Source organism: Halichoerus grypus, chromosome 11, assembly GCF_964656455.1.
Source record: "Halichoerus grypus chromosome 11, mHalGry1.hap1.1, whole genome shotgun sequence".
NCBI classification, from domain to species: Eukaryota; Metazoa; Chordata; class Mammalia; order Carnivora; family Phocidae; genus Halichoerus; species Halichoerus grypus.
This window is the reverse complement of record NC_135722.1, coordinates 43451281-43466877: the sequence shown is the minus strand read 5'-3', so window position 1 is coordinate 43466877 and position 15597 is coordinate 43451281. Positions and strand designations below refer to the sequence as shown.

Genomic DNA, 15597 nt, shown 5'->3' with positions numbered 1-15597 from the left:
TGATTTTGATTTTTTAATTTTTTTTATTTTAACCATTTCAAAATGTAAAGACCGTTCTTAGCTCCTGGGTCATACAAAAAGAGATGGTGGGTCAAAATGGGCCTGTCAGCTCTCATTGGGCAACTCTGTTCCAAGTCAGCAGCAGAGTGCTCAGCTCCCTGCTTGGGAGTCGGGTGGCTTCTTGCCCTGAGGTCACAGCCTCTCTTGCTCCCGGGGACCGACTGGGTTGGGATCTGAAGCAGGATCTTTCAGCTCTCTCCAGTGCAGGCACAGACCCACATCCCATAGTTGGCTGTACTGAATGGTTTCTGAGTGAATTTGTAAATCTTCTTTAGAGAATGAGCCATTGCCAGTCAAGTCTGCCCATATGGTCAGTATTGTACTGAATGCCGTTTACAGTGATCATAGGCTACAATATCAGGAGTAATTTTGAGCTAATAAATAAGTAAGCAGCAGAACTGAATATGGGACAATTATAGGTCTCTGTGATCATGCTGCCTTCCATATCCAGCTATGTGTGTACCTTTGGTATTACGTTTCCAAATGGAAAGATCAGATTAGGTTTGAGTTTCTGTCACCAGATGGGGTCTAGCGGCACCTGCAACATGGGTCAGGAGGCAGGGCCTTTCATCCCTGGGTGTCCTGACTGATGGAGGTTTCGTGTTTTATGGATGTAAGATGTGCTGGGTGAGGTGGACAATGGAATTACACTTCCCGCAGAAATCACTCCTGGCCCGAGAATCAAGTTTGCACGTGTGCCCTGTAGCACTCATTCTTGCCGAATGCTGGGAGATGGGGTGGTTATTAGGTTATGTCAAAGTGGTGTTTGCCTTAATACACGATCCTCCAGCAGTAACCCAATAATGGGAGGTGGATGGGGGGAGGTGACCTGCATGTTTCTGAAAGTTGGAAGCATCTGGAAGTCAAGGAGGCTTTGTGTGGTATTATCAGTGAGCTGGGAGGGTATTGTACCCCACCTCTCACCCCAAGTCCATGGCAGGCTTGAATCCACTAACATGGGGATGTCTTTCGAGGCAGTGAGCAGCATCTGGGCTCACATCACCTGGCTCCTGTCTCACCACTGGTTTCCAGCTCTTTGCTTTTGGGCAAATTACTTAACCTTGCTGTTTCCAGAATTGTACGGTGTGGGTATTAATAGGAGTACCTGCCTCGTAGGGCTGTTGTAAGAGTAAAATGAGTTAATGTATGTAAAGTGTTTAGAACCATGCCTGGCTCATATGCATCTTTATTGAGATATAGGAGGAAGAAGTGGCTTTCTTTTCCCCCTAACCTCATGCTTTGTGAGGTGGGGTAAGTACGGCTCTGGTAGTCATAGCTCAAACTAAGCTCACAACCGTACCGTCTCCTCCCACTATCTCTCATACAGAGCTGCCTGAACATACCTGGGAAAGATAAATCCTTGTGCTTCATGGATGATGCTTGGCCCCGGCATGACCTAAGGCTGAGATGCTGCACCTGTCACCTGTTGGCTGTGGGGACAGATTCCTCACCTCTCAGGGTATGAAACAGAGATAAGCAGGCATCCCCCCCCCCCCCCCACAGGACTGTCTTGGGGCATCAAAGAAGAAGAAAGTGGAAGTGATTTAAGCTGTACAGTTCAGAGGGAAGGCATGGGTGATGTTACCCTCCTCTTCCTCACTGTCCTTGTGTAGCCCCTGACCTCCCCCCCCGCCCCAAGCTCTTGTGGGTCAGGGGCTTTGGTGTCAGGTTTATAGAGTAATGTGGTTCTTCTGTAAAGATTTTGATGTTCTCCCACTTCCTTTTCAGGTAGCATTATCAACATAATTCACCTGTGGAGTTGTGTAAGAATAACATTTTGATTTTGTGTAGGGGTATTTTTGAATCCTGTTTCTTTTCTTTTTTTTTTTCTCTAAATTACACTCTTATTTTATCCCCGTAGGGTTCTCAAGTAGAGTCCAAGGCCAGCCTATAGTCAGATGCTTTTCTACATTTGTTTTATTGCAATCCAGGCTTTTTTAAAACGGAGACATTTCATCAAATCCCATTATCCTCTGCACTAATGTTACCTTATTTAAGTATCTTCCTCTACCTGAATTTGGGTTGAGTAGTATGAATTTTACTTCCATAGGCTTTACACGTATCATTATGTTCAATTAAGGGCAGCTCTCTAACTTTTAAGAGTTTGAAAGCTTTGCCCTGGGGTGTTCTTGGGAGTCCGAGGATGTTCTTGGGGGTTCTGAACATCTTCTGAACAGCCACCTCTGAGTTGTGTGGTTGCTTTCTGAGATTTTCAGGGCTGGGGACAGCTACTTCCTGGCCTGGATCATCCCACGCTCCCTCCTCAGGGTCTCTCCAAGAGCAGCAACCCGTGTTTGCTGACTCTGAACAGAGTAAAACGAGAGCAGTCTGGGGAGTGATGAAGATGCCTGGGGGTCTTCAACTCTGTCTGGAGGAGGAGGAGGGGCTGCGTGGCACATTCTGAAGGATGTCCTTGTCCCCCAGTGGGATGTGAGGAGAGTGTCGGCAGATACCACTCACATTAACGAGGGTAAGACATTGCCCCACAAGCTCCCCGAGGGGGAGATGCCGCTGCTGAGGCAGCCTCAGGCCTTGCTGGGGGCAGGCTGTGGGAGCCTCCAGCCACGCTGCGTACCCGCCGAGCTCTCAGACCCTGGGGTACGCTGCTCATTGCTCATTCCAGATGGCTTCCCAGCACATCTCCTCTCCTCTCCCGCTTCCACTTTTTTTGGCTCAAAGGCCAGGCCAGGCACAAGGATTCTTTTGCACTGAAAAGAACAAGCAGTGCTGAGATAAATCTTAGCAACCTTTTCAGAATTGGATCTGGGAGAAGCTCTGGGTTGGAGGTAGGGTGGGGTATTGGTTTAAATTGCAAAGAGCTTGACCAGCTCCACCAGTCTTGAGCTAAGAGCTCTGAGACTCTGTGACTTGAAAATTATGCCTTGGGAAATAAACAGAGGCTAGAGGCTCCCCAAAGAGGCAAGGGCATGCCGGGAGGGAGGAACGCGTGCCAGGTAGCATTGCCTACAGTGGAAATTCGAACCCTTCCGCTTCGCAAGCCCAGGGTGTTTTGGTGGATGGAACAGGCTGTGGTTTCCATAATCTGAAAACTCCTCAAGGCATGACTGAGTTTTTGCATTTCCAGAGCCTGTTGCTCCATGAGTGGTTACTGAAGCAGTTTGAATTATAGATTTCTCTTCTTTGACTTTCCGGAAAGGATCTTTGAAATCTCACTTCTTCATTTTGCAGGGGCCCAGACAGGCTAAGTAGCCTTCCAGATCTCAGGCAGTGATTGGCTGAGGTGGAGCTCCAACCCCAGCTTCTCCTCCTAGTGAGGGGCATTTCTCATCATATCATGGTGCTCTCCTAATTAAATCCTAGGCAATGTCTATGGCCTGCTTAATTTCTAATTAGATGACTTTATGGATCAATTTGCATTTAATGTTAAATCTAATGTGGAAATCATTAAAAAGTTAGATCCCTGGGGAGAGGAATAGGTACTAACTCCATGCCTATTAAAAATGACAAGTCTCTGCCCTGTGTTAATATGTGAAGCTTTTTATGCGGAATGGGAAAACGTTAGTAGAGAATGCAGACCCTCCAGGTGGTCTTTGTGCTTGCGAATTGGGGAAACATGTCATGTTCAGATCAGATTTTACAGGGCCCCTGCTAGCTGTTCCAACAGGAATCCCTTTCTACACCTTTACCGTGTGCCCACCCTGGGTTAGGTCCATTCAGGGATTGTCCTGTTTAGTCCTCAGAACAGCTCCATGAGGGAAGCTTTTTACTACTCCCCTCTCTAGTGGGGGACGCTGAGGCTCGAGAGATGAAGGTCTTGAGGTCAGCAAATGGTAAAGGCAGGACTTGAATCCAGGCCAGCTTGATTTCAGAGTCAGCCTTTGAGTTGCCTGTGAGGTGGCCCCCCTGGGGGTGCTCAGCGATTCTACCCGACAGAATGCTGCAGGGCTCGGAGGGTGATGTCCGTCCGTCTGTCGGATTCTGAAGTGTCTGCAGCTGCTGGTGATTTGGGGGCGGTGTGGGTGCTGCCATTACTGCTTGAAGGCAGAGAGATGGGCCCCACGACGACCAGCTGAGACTCACTGTCTAAAGAGGCGCTTGCTAGCAAGGGCCACCCCCTGTGCACACCTTGGCTGAGGCCAGCCTGGCGCCTCCTCTGGAAGCACCTGCGATCTTTGTGTGGCTTTCCTTGGGACTGTGGCTCCTTGAAGGGACATTATTTTAGGCTTACATTTCTTTCATCCTCTGGTTTTCTGTGTTTGACTATCCTCTACTTAGACTGTAAAGAGTAAGGTTTTGAATCCCGTGTCTCTTCCTTACTGCCGGTGTCTTAGGGCAAACCATTTAGTCCTAGTTCCTTGTTACTAGTCTACTTGATGTAGTTGTGAGGTTTCCTTGAGGACTCGTGAGTGTGGAAGCACCGGGCCCAGGGCACGGTGTGCACTCGGTTGAGAAGCTGCCTGTTTCCTGCTCCTCGTAGGAACGGCATCCATTTATGATCGAGACGACTGGATCCGGGAGCATTCACTTTTTTTGTCTGCCTGCTGGTGCCTGCTGTTCATTTTCTCAACTACTGTCTACAAGTGCACAGGACCCCAGGCCCGATTCGAGTGGCTGGGGCCACCGTGACACTGCGCAGAACGAGAGGGAGGATCTACGCCCACCCCCAGTGTCACGGAGCTTACACAGCGTGGGCAAACAGATACTAAATACAGTGGGATGCAGACACTACATACTACCTGCTTACTCATTCATTCACTCATTTTTTTCAGCAAGCATGTTGAGCACTTAACTGTGTTTCCAGCATTATGCTAAACACAGGGCATGTGAAATCAGATACTATCTGGTTGCTCAGGAATTGTTTTGCCAGAAAAAAATGTGTCTGAGAAACACAGGTCACTCTCTTGTGTTCTATCTAACACTTTAACTTTGAGGTTAAGTGCTCTTTGAGCAAGTATAGGCTTCTAAATGTTTTTTTCCCCCACATCCGGCAGATTTTCTTTTTCGTCTTAGGGGGAGATGGACATTTGAGTTTGGGTGTTTGGACTTGGCAGGTGTTTGCATGATTCTTAGACTAATGTTCTCAATTATCCCCATGCCTAAAGAATTGCCTGGGCGGCTCGTGAAATTCACATTCAGGTACTTCAGTCCCAGGTACTCTCTGATTCGCTAGGTTTGGGTTGGGGCTTTAACCTGCAGTGCAGGTGTGTTGGATGCAGATGGGCTATGAACCAGATGCAGGTGCTCAGATTCACATAGATCTGAAAGTAAGTGTTCATCTCTTTGTTTTATTGAAGAGGAGACTGTTTCCCAGAGAAGGAAGGTACCTTGGAATTAGAGACCACAGCAGTAGACAAGATGGGCCAGGGCTTTCGAGCAAAGTAGTCTGGAGGCTCATCCTCTGTCTGTCATCTGGTAGTGTCAGACAGCCTTGGATCAGTCGTGTGGCTTCTCTGAGCATCCCTTTCCCGGTCAGCCTGCCTTGCTGGCTAAGCGATGTGATTGGAGGGCCCCAGGCAGAGCACAGGATGGAGACTCTGTATTGTCCCATGCCCAAAACTAGCATATTGCTTTCCCAGATTCCTCATTCATCCTTTTGAGTCTGAGTTGAGCTGCATATACACCCTGTGAATTCTCTTTATTTCACAAAATAAAATGCTGTAACCACAATAAAGGAAATGAAACAAAAGAAAAAAGTTCACCCATAAGCTCACCATCCTAACACAACTGTTTTCATTTTTCTTTTAGCCCTTGTCTGAATGCAGGCATACTTCTATAGAGCTGTAATCATATGTAGACCCAATTTTGTATTCTGCTCTTTTCAGTAAACCTTAAGCAAATGTTTTCCAAATGGTTACAGAGTCTTCAAGATGATTTTTAATGGTCTTAAAATGTATCATCTCACAGACTGAATTTATTTAACCATTCATCTATTACTGGACATTTAGATTTTTTCCCCTATGGTTATGTGCTATTATAAATAATACTTGGAGATATGGCTTCATCCTTATTGTAGATTATTTCCTTAGGGTGAATTCCCAAGAGCAAGATTTCTGGGTTAAAGGGCACATGTTTTTGGCTCTCGTAGGCTGTTGCTACATTGCTGTCCAGGAGGGCTGTACCAGTTCACAGAGCAGTGCCACAAGGTACCAGTTTTTCAGCAACTTGGCCTGCAGTATCTACTATCATTTTCACAAAGGTCTGGCTTTAGTGGTGCTTCATTGTTTCATTGGGATTTCTTCAGTTATAGTAAAGTTGAGTATAGCTTTATTACTATTTTTTAAGATTTTGTTTAATTTGTTTTGTTATAGGCCAGGCCTCGCTGTTTGAGGTCAGATTTTCTTAGAATTTTTCAGATTCTTGAATTTTACAGTTAAAAAAACCAAACCAAACGAACACAAAGCAAACCCAGAGCCTATCTGTATAACAAAGACGTCGGACATATTTTACGGTTGGATTAGCTGTTCATGATCGAACTTCCTTGCAGGTCACCAGTTAATGGGGTGATATTTGGAGAGTAGAGGGGCTTTTCCTCTTCTCAGAGTGTGCTTTGTTCTTTCCCTCCAGCACCCCCCCTCCCCATTTCCTGTTCCCCTCCTCCCCTGGAAGCACTGGTTTTGTCTCTTTGGAGATAAAACATGAAAGGATCAGCTTTTCAGCCATACCCCTTCAGCATATAAAATGTAGGTGCCTAAATTATGTAGTACTGAGCCCTTGTAAAGAAAATCACAGCATTGTAACAAATTGCCTTTAACTGCTCTGCAAAAGCCAATGTCTCAGGATTGAAGAAAGGTGTGTTTGAGGGTGTAATCTTAGCTTGTGGTGAAGGGGAGTCCAACTTGTTTTTCAAGTTGGTCTTGAATAACTTTGTTCTTTCTGGAATGCTCACCATCCTCAGCATGACAGAGTTTGCTTGATGACAAACTCCTTCACTCTGGGCACATACCACGGCCACCGAACTGGTTTGTTTATTTGCCTGGGGTAAATGACTGCACCGCCCTCCCTTTGCAACAGCACCTGGGATTTGATGGGAGAGTCTTGTCCCCCAGGCACCCACCCTTACAGTGGCCCCTGAGGTCACCCCCACCTGCCAGGACTACGGTAGGACTAAAGGGCAAGACTCTTGCTCTCTTATGCTAGACACACGGTTTGTCAGGGTCGGGGCTCTCTCCTGGGGTGATGCTGCCCCAAATGGGCGGCAGCGTGTTCTTGGTGCAGGACCCGAGTATATGTTCATCAGAGAATGGTTGCAGCTCTATTTCAGTTTAATTTGTTAATGAAACAAGACGGAGTGCATTTTCCCCTCCCGCACACCTCTTGGGCTGTTTGAGATGAGGCACAATTAATTTATTTGTACTGTCTGTGGAGGCGTATGCCAGCTAATGTGCAAGGGCTTTTATCTTTCTGTTTGTAATGAAGAGGGGCAGGCTGCTGGCAAATTGACAAGGATTACTGATGACTCATTCTCGGGCTGCAGAGTGCTTTCTTCTGAAATAATAAAATGCATACACGCACACATATGTGTGCGTGCACGTACATGCGGGCCTAGTTCCTGTTTGAAATAGGCATAACCGGTTCGGGAAAGTTCAGGGGCCTCCAAAACACTGCAGGAGAATGAGAGAAGAGGTGGACGAAGCCATTCCTCTGGCTCCCTGGCTTGGCCTGACTGAGGGCAGGACCCCTCGCTCAGTGGAGACCCTGCCCTTTTGAGATAGAAAGGTCCTATGTCATGCTCCAGTAGGCAGTCCTGCTCCTCGGGGAAGCCAGCCCTTCTGGGCTGCTTCCTGCCCGACATCCCCAGGCATCCATCCCCCTTGGGGACTTGGCTTTGTGAAGCTGTGGATGTGGGCCTGTTTGATGTTAGCCTGCGAGTTCTCTCTGGTCTTGGCGCGAATCCCCAGGCCTAGGTCCTGGCTGTGACTGTTAATTGTGGGTGACTCTGTCACTTGACTTTGACATGCTTCAGAAGAAATAGTTTACATAGGAGCTAACATCTGTTTGGCCCTGTAGAGTATATAAGGCGTTCTGGTGTTACAACAGCTCTGAGCTGGTTATATTGTTATCCCCATTTTATGGATGTGGAGATCCAGGTACATAGAGGTTAAATAACATGATGATCAAGCAGCTAGCTGGCAGAAAGGTAGTGGTGATGAAAACCAAGACTTTAGAGTCGAAAACCTGACCTTGTGATCTTTTTACGACATTGATTCATTAAGGACAAAATTGAACATGTTCTTTGTAAGAAATAGATAACCGATCGGCCAGGGAAGGTGTTTAAGGATTATATGAGAGAATATGTGTATGTCTCTACTTCTGTGGAATAGCTCCCAGGATACTTTCAGAAGACTGGAAAGCAACTTACATTGCCCCATTTTGCAGAGCAAGAAACTCTACAGTGTACCTAAGAAGTGTTCCCTCCGGTGTCAGATGGCTGGCCCGAGCTGGTTGTGCCGTGGAGGGCTAAACAGAATGGCTAGGGCCACCACACAAATCATGGTTGACTTGCAGAGCTGGAAGGAAGCATGGGGCTTCTACTTCAAGGAAGCTCTGGCCTGGAGAGAGAGAGGTTCTGTTAGGAGGAATTCCATTCATTTATCCGACCATCCATCCATGCATCTGGCAAATGTTTGTCGAGCCTGTGCTGGGCTGGAAGATAAGGCGTGGGCTGTGAGTGAGGCCGACACAGTCCTGTCTTCAAGGAACAGACAGTGGTGGAGAACATGGCCGAGCAGGCCCTCCAGTATGGCCGCTAGGGCTACGGCGTGTGAAGCCAGGGTGCCCGGCACAGAGGAGAGGTGCACAGGACTGTTGAGGGCATAGGCAGGGAAGGCTTCCTTGACGGAGCAGTACTTCCGGTGAGACTTGAAGGGTAGACGAGATCGGGCGCGTTCAGGGTGGTATGGCCGTAGACGAGACTTGAAGGGTAGAACTGACTGTCCTTGAACACCGAACACTGGGCCTCCCCATTCTCAGACCCAACAGCAGTCCGTGCCAGTAACAAGGCTCTGTGTGCTTGGAGACAGCAGGCCTGTGTAGGAAATGTGCACTTGAGGCCCTCATGGGGCAGCATGGTCGCCACCCGCCCCCGGTGCCGTTCAGCACTCGGCAGGTGGCATCTGAATGGAGGTGGCCCCCGAAGCATATACACTGACCGCTGGTCTTCGAAGACTTAGTTTGGAAGGAGAATGTAAAGTCTCATTAATGGTTTTTTAAATATTGATTACGGGTTGAAATCACATTTAGATATGTTGGGTTAATAAAAGAAGTTACTGATATTAATTTCACCAGTTCCTTTTTACCTTTTTTAATGAGTGACTCGAAAACGTACCTCGACATGTGGCTTGAGCTCCCTCTCTGTTGGGCAGCGATGCTAGATGCAAAGAGAGGCCTGGGAGGGGAGGTGGGTTGCTGCTGAGAACACAGATTGGGGGGGAAGCGGTGAGATTCAGGTCCCAGGGCATAATCGGGGGCAGTCCTTAACCTTTCTGTACCTCCCTGCCCTTCTTTCTCACGTGGCCCTGACAGCTGGGGAGACAATGGAGTCAGAATGCCCGTGAAAAGCCCATCTCGTTATGAACTGGGGCTCTCCTTGTGAAGAAACAGGTTAGGATGGAGTCGGTGTATATGCCATACAGTATACTGATAGTTTAAAAGATTAAAAACATTTGGCCGATTGCAGAATAAGAGGCTGGTGTGTGGGAAATGCATTCCGTACACAATGAATTACAGACTGGGGGTGGATCTGTGTGAGATGTCGTGGATAAGAAAATTCCATTTCTGTTGCCCTTGGCTTGCTCGGCCCCAGGAATTCCCTCACTCCTCACACTGGAGTTTCCATCCAGGCTTTCATAGTCCTTGTTTCTTGTTTTGTTCCTCTCGAAAGGCCATTAAGGGCTCTCCCATTTCTTTCTTTTTTATCTTCTGGTATTTAGTACAGATTTTGCCCCTCCCCCACCCCCATCCAAAAGTAGAGGGTTTCTGTGAATTTTTTTGTAAGCAGAAATGGCGTTAAGCAGAGTATTCCCCGATTTCCGAAAGTTCATGTTTTGCTACTTTGGTTTTAGGAAAGACATACCAATATCTGTTTTCTCCTACCAAGCAAAAGAAATCCGAAGAGGATTTTCACTTTTACGAGAAAAATCGTTACTGTGCTCAGTAGATCTTTCATAAGAGCAAAGTGGCATAACTTGAACTTTGGGAAGGTAGGGGATACCTGTATTGTAATCTTAAAACTCAGCACTCATTAAATGCTTGTTGAACGCATTGACCTTCTATCACTATTTATGGAAACCTGGATGTGTCGTGTATCTGCTAGGCTCCAGAGATGCTGTGTTGAGCAGAGCACAGCCCCTGCCCTCAAAATGCTCACCGTTGGGAAGGAGACAGTTACCTGGCCAAGGGAGGGGACTGTGGGAGACACGGTAAGCATTCCTAACTGCTAAATCCTGTGACTCAAAGGATGACTTGAGAGATAGCAAAGGTGGGAGCTCAGAGTCAGCTGTTAAGAGACAGCACACCTTCTTAGGATGCCCCTTTGGGCAGGGAAATCAAGGAGCTGAGTTTGCCTGGGATCCTACCAGCCTCTGCAGTTTCCAGCACTGTGACAGTGTTCGAGATTAATCTTGCACCCGTATATACATTAGTGATGCTTTTCGTTGTCCATTTACAGACCCCCAAAGATGGTGTAGAGCATGTGGCGTGAACAACCGTCCTCCATCAGGAGTGACCCGGGCTAATTGCAAGGCTCTCCGAGGACCAGTGGGGCAGAGGCAGTTTGGCAGGGCCAAGCAGGGGGTATTTGAGGGGCATGAAGTAGCTCTGACCTGGCATAGGGGTGGCAGGCAGGCAGACGGTCATTTCAGCGGGAGATAGCATCTGATACTCATCCCTTTGGGCTAGTCTTGTAATAGCCGCACATAAATAAGCTGCCTCCAGTGTGTTCCCAGAATATCTCTGCAAAATGTCTTTGAGGGGATGTTTGACTTGCAAGCATGTGGCTGATAAAATAAATACATTTTAAAAATGTAAACCTCTCTGTGAGTCTCCCCTCTCCTCTGGGAAAAACAAGGCCCTTCTTTAACCTCTTTTCTTCCCTAAGTGTAGAATTCCTGCCATGCTTTATAAGAAGAAGTACTTTTGGAATGTAGCACCTGCAGACATAAAACAGGGGCTCTGCCCAGACCATTGGGCCGTGGCTGTTGTGTGGGTGGCTTCTCGGTGGTTCGTGAAGAGATACCAGCCCTGACACCTGCAAAGCATTTGAGGCGCTGGGCCAGGCTTGGAGGAGCTGGGACTCTGAGGGACTTGAGTAGTTGTTAGCTGAATTCTGTGGGCAGGCAGCTGTAATGGAAAATTCTCTCTGATACCAGAGCAGCCTTACCGTTCAGTTACACCTGGTCAGAGCAGAGCTTGGCACCTAGATAGGCTTCTGGCATGATGTAGCAATTTCATATATAGTTGTTGAACAAGTGTGTGACTGGGTAAATGAGTAAATAAATGAGTGAGGTCCTTTTCTGGGCCTTGGAGCTCTTGTGGGATGAGCCTGCCCCAGGTCTTCCCCTGGCTTCTTGATGGCTGCATGCTTGTTAGCATGTGAATCACCTGGGGATCTTGTTAAAAATGCAGCTTTTGATTGAGTGGGTCTGGGACAGGGCCCTGAGAACCTGCCTGTCTACCGCGTTCTGAGATGGCGCCAGTGGTGCTGGTCCACGGGCTACACTGTAAGTAGCAGGGCTCAGTGAGAGTTCCGTCAAATCACCAGTACGTCTTTCATGAGTTCCCAGCAGCACCAGGGATCGTGGATGAGGGCAGAGGCCCTGATCCTCCTCTTAAAAAACCTGTAGTCATAGTGAAAAATCAGGACTCATCCTCAGATGCTGGAGAAAAAGCAATTCATTATTATACTCCGTGGGATGAGAAGTGGTCAGGGGAAGCGGAAGGACCAGAGGGCCTTGCCGTGCAGATGCTGCTTGGGCCACAGTGCAGTCTTGGCATCAGAGTTGTGTCTGCTTCCGGTGGAGTGGGATGCCTATAGCTGGCCCTGTCAGTTGGCCATCCAGCTTGAGCTCGACAGAACGTGTCATCTTTCCTTTGTATAGATAACACTTTATTGTTTACAAAGCAATCCCACAGGCTTTTTCTTGAAATGTCGGCAGAACCTCTTGAAATCGTATACATTTTACTGCCATTTGGCAGATGCGGAAACTGAGGCTTCTAGAGTTTAAGTGACTCGTTCGAGGCCCTATTCTTCTTTCCAGTGGTACCGCTGGGATCCGAACACTTTGATTCCCAGTTGAACATCCTTTTAACTGTACTCCACTTGGCCCTGACTTGGTGAGAGAGCAGAGAGGTAGATCCTACAATCTTGCTTGAGCATTTGAACCTATAGGAGAGAAATAGACGCATTGTGCATTTTGGAGCACCGATGGCTCAAGCATCCATCAAGGAATTGGAGTATATAGATTAGAGGGAACCTTGAGGTCATTTAGGAGGAGTGAGCCCTGCACTCATGGAGGCTTCGCCTACAGTGCATTCCCAAAGAGCCTTAATGCCTCCTAGAGGCACATTTCTTTTGATGGGGAGCTCACTCTACAACAAAGGGCCATTTATTCCTCTAACATTGAGCTCAGACAGGGTCTCCTCAATCCTTACCCCCTCTCGTGCTGGAGCCAGAGAGGAAGAGCCTAATTGCTCTTTTCATATGCTAGCCCATTTAGATTTTCTTTTTTCATATCACATTTTTCAATATATGTTTATTATGGAACAGAAAATACGGAGAAGCAAAATACAGAGAAGCAAAAGGAAAATTTAAACGTGTTGATAATCTCACCACTCTTCGTGTTGTTGCCTTCACACTACATGGTCTTCCAGACAGGTGCTAACGCAGTTTTTGATGTGTGTATATGTTGTTTTTACAGAACGAATAATATTTTGTGCATAATAATTTATAATTTTCTTTGTCTTGTAAAGAGAATTTTATTACCGTCTTTCCTACCAATAAATATTTGACATTGCAGTTGGGAACATGTCGTAATGAGATATGTAATTTATTCCCTCTGGAAACGGGATGGTCAAGCCCAAGACTAGTTTGAAGGTGCCTCTCGTGGCCCCCTAAGGTATTCATTCCCCAGCCTCCTCATCTTCACCCCACTTGGGATGTGGCTTCACACTCCTGACTGATCTCTGGAATGTGCTCACTTGTGACCATTCATCCCTCTACAGTCTCTGGGGTCCAGATTTGAAATCTCTATTTTCTTACTCTGAATGCAGCATTTCTAATCAGGGCAGCCTGATACTGCATTAGCTTTTATAGCAGCCCTCATCACACTGAGTCATTGAGCTTGTGGGCAACCCAATCCCTTAAGACTTTCTCATGTGATTTTCTCTACCCTATACTTGTGAGTTGGGGTTTTTTTTTTTTTTTGGACCTAAGTGCATGACTTGACATTTATCCTTATTAAATTTCCACCTCGTTAAAGTCAGCCGGTCATTATATCCTTTAAGATAGTATCAGGAGCAGACTCTTTCATTCTTCATAGTCACTGTCCCTTCCACCTCCCAGTCACTGGCAAATTCCAGTGTCAAATGATTCAGCAAATCCCGGCAATCCTTTACATCTCCATCTTCCTTACTAGATTGCAAGTTCCTTGGGGCTGAGACCATTATCCTGTTATTTCTCTTAAAAAACCCAGTTCCTACTTGCATGTTATTATATGTGACCTAGCAGATACCCAGAAAATGTTGCCATGTGAATAATTGTTTTGATTTAACTCCGGGGAGGGATGGGGCATGGTTTTGGTATCACAGTGATGAGTACAGAGAAGTCTCAGGCTGTGTCCCCGGGCGAGGTTGAAGAGACAAAAACTAAGAAGCAGGTGCAATGAAGATAAGTTCAGACACTCTGCTGAGGTTGCTCGGGGGTTGGCTATTTGGGCTTGAGCTAATTATTGAGATGGATCTTGATGTCTTCCAGAAAGGCTGGCAATGGAGGGATTCCTTGGGGCACCATGGGCGTGAATGCCTGAGACAGTGAAAACTTGAGTTGGGATCCAAGGGATGGCAGGGGCGGTGGTGTTTGGTGGGAGAGCTGAGGACAGAAAACCACCTTACCTAGCCTTTGAGAATTGTGCTGAACAGTGGTGGTATAGAGGGTTCTTATCTGACTCCGTTCTGTGAGCTGTAGAACCAAAGATGCCCTCTCTTTTTCTTTTTATATTGTCAGAGTTTAAGGCTCACAAAGTCAAGACCTGCATGATTGATTGATTACCCTTCGATCAGAGGCTGAACTGAAACCAGAACCCGGGAGCTCACATTCGTCTCCTGCAGCCAGTACTCTTGAAGCCAGATCTGCAGTGTGAGACAGCGTGATAGCTCCTGCATTTACCTGCTCTGGGGCCTTCCTCGGGCCCATCAGTGTTTCTGAGTCGCAGCTCCCCCACCTGTGAGAGGGGAGTGATACCACCCCACTTGCCTTCTTGGATTGTTGTGAAATACACACGAAGTACGAGAAGTAATCTCTGAGCCCAGGGCTTGGGACACAGCTGCTTCTAGGTAAAGGCCCATGGAATTGGATGACCGTCAACTTCGCAGCATCTCTTAACCTCAAGAGAGTTAAGGGGCAGGAGCCTGACTGTTCCAGCTCCCCTGGTGTGGCTGTGGTCTTTTCTAGGACTGAAGGCAGCTCTGAGGCCCTTGCCTCCCACCCCTCAAGAGGTTTAGGGATCCAGGTTAGGACAAAGGCTCTTGTTTACTAAAAGGAAAGCTTTCTTCCGGGAAGAGAGAGAAGAGGGGTTCTTTAGGGGCTGGGTCCAGCCACAGGGAGGTTGAGCCCCTCCAGCATTGCCCCTCTGGTTGTCTTGGAAACTTAAGGGCCTCTTCACTGGTTCATTGGTTGCAACCTTAGTTATTTGTGCAAGATGAGCTTGCAGGTGTTTGAGGCGGACACACAATTTACCTGTCCTGCCTTGCTCGGCATACAAGCAGGATCTCTCACACTTCCCTCAACCCTGAGAAGCCTGGTTTATATTTATACACAGATGCATACCTACTTAAATAACGCAGGAACGTGTGTGAATGTACACACAGACACAGCCAAACGTGCATTCACAACTGGCTATATAGAAATACGCCAACACACACCTACGATATTTTAAAATAGGAAAAGAGCTGAGATACTTAAGCTTGGTTTAGCCTTTCTTCTATGTTGATCAAGTGTTAATGTGCTGCAGGCACTTTAATTCAGTTAAGGACATGCAAATGAGGAGATGCGGGGGAGAGCAATAACCCCTGCTAATTGTCAAGAATTGTCTGGAGAAGGAGTCTAGCCAGCAGAAGACAGAAGTCGAGGTGCTTCAGGTGTCTGGCTTGGGAGTCCTTTCCCCCTTTTCCACTGTAGAACCACTCAGGGTTTTCATTCCAAAGGATGGTAGCCTCTTCCTTCTGCACCCCTTGCCCCGCGTCGGTTTTGATTCGTTCACTCTGAGTCTTGTCTGAGTCAGTACTGGAGAAGGGCCTTTCTACAGGAAGGATTACAAAAGGGAGAGGAAGAAGTAGGAAAAAAGATCTTATCCTACTGTGGTG

General features: G+C 47.2%; 1 protein-coding gene across 14 annotated transcripts in view; it reads left to right on the top strand.

The window, feature by feature from the left end:
• TEAD1 (TEA domain transcription factor 1) overlaps nucleotides 1-15597 on the top strand; it is a 260920-nt gene that overhangs the window by 43891 nt on the left and 201432 nt on the right. The window contains exon 1 of one of the 14 annotated variants that reach the window (XM_036087871.2): nucleotides 1499-1519. The exons of 12 other annotated variants lie outside the window; for them this stretch is intronic. The gene's annotated coding sequence lies outside the window, so the exon portion shown is untranslated. Of the gene's footprint in view, nucleotides 1-1498; nucleotides 1520-14265; nucleotides 14569-15597 lie in introns of those variants that run through there. One more of the 14 variants, XM_078058388.1, reaches the window with a different exon arrangement.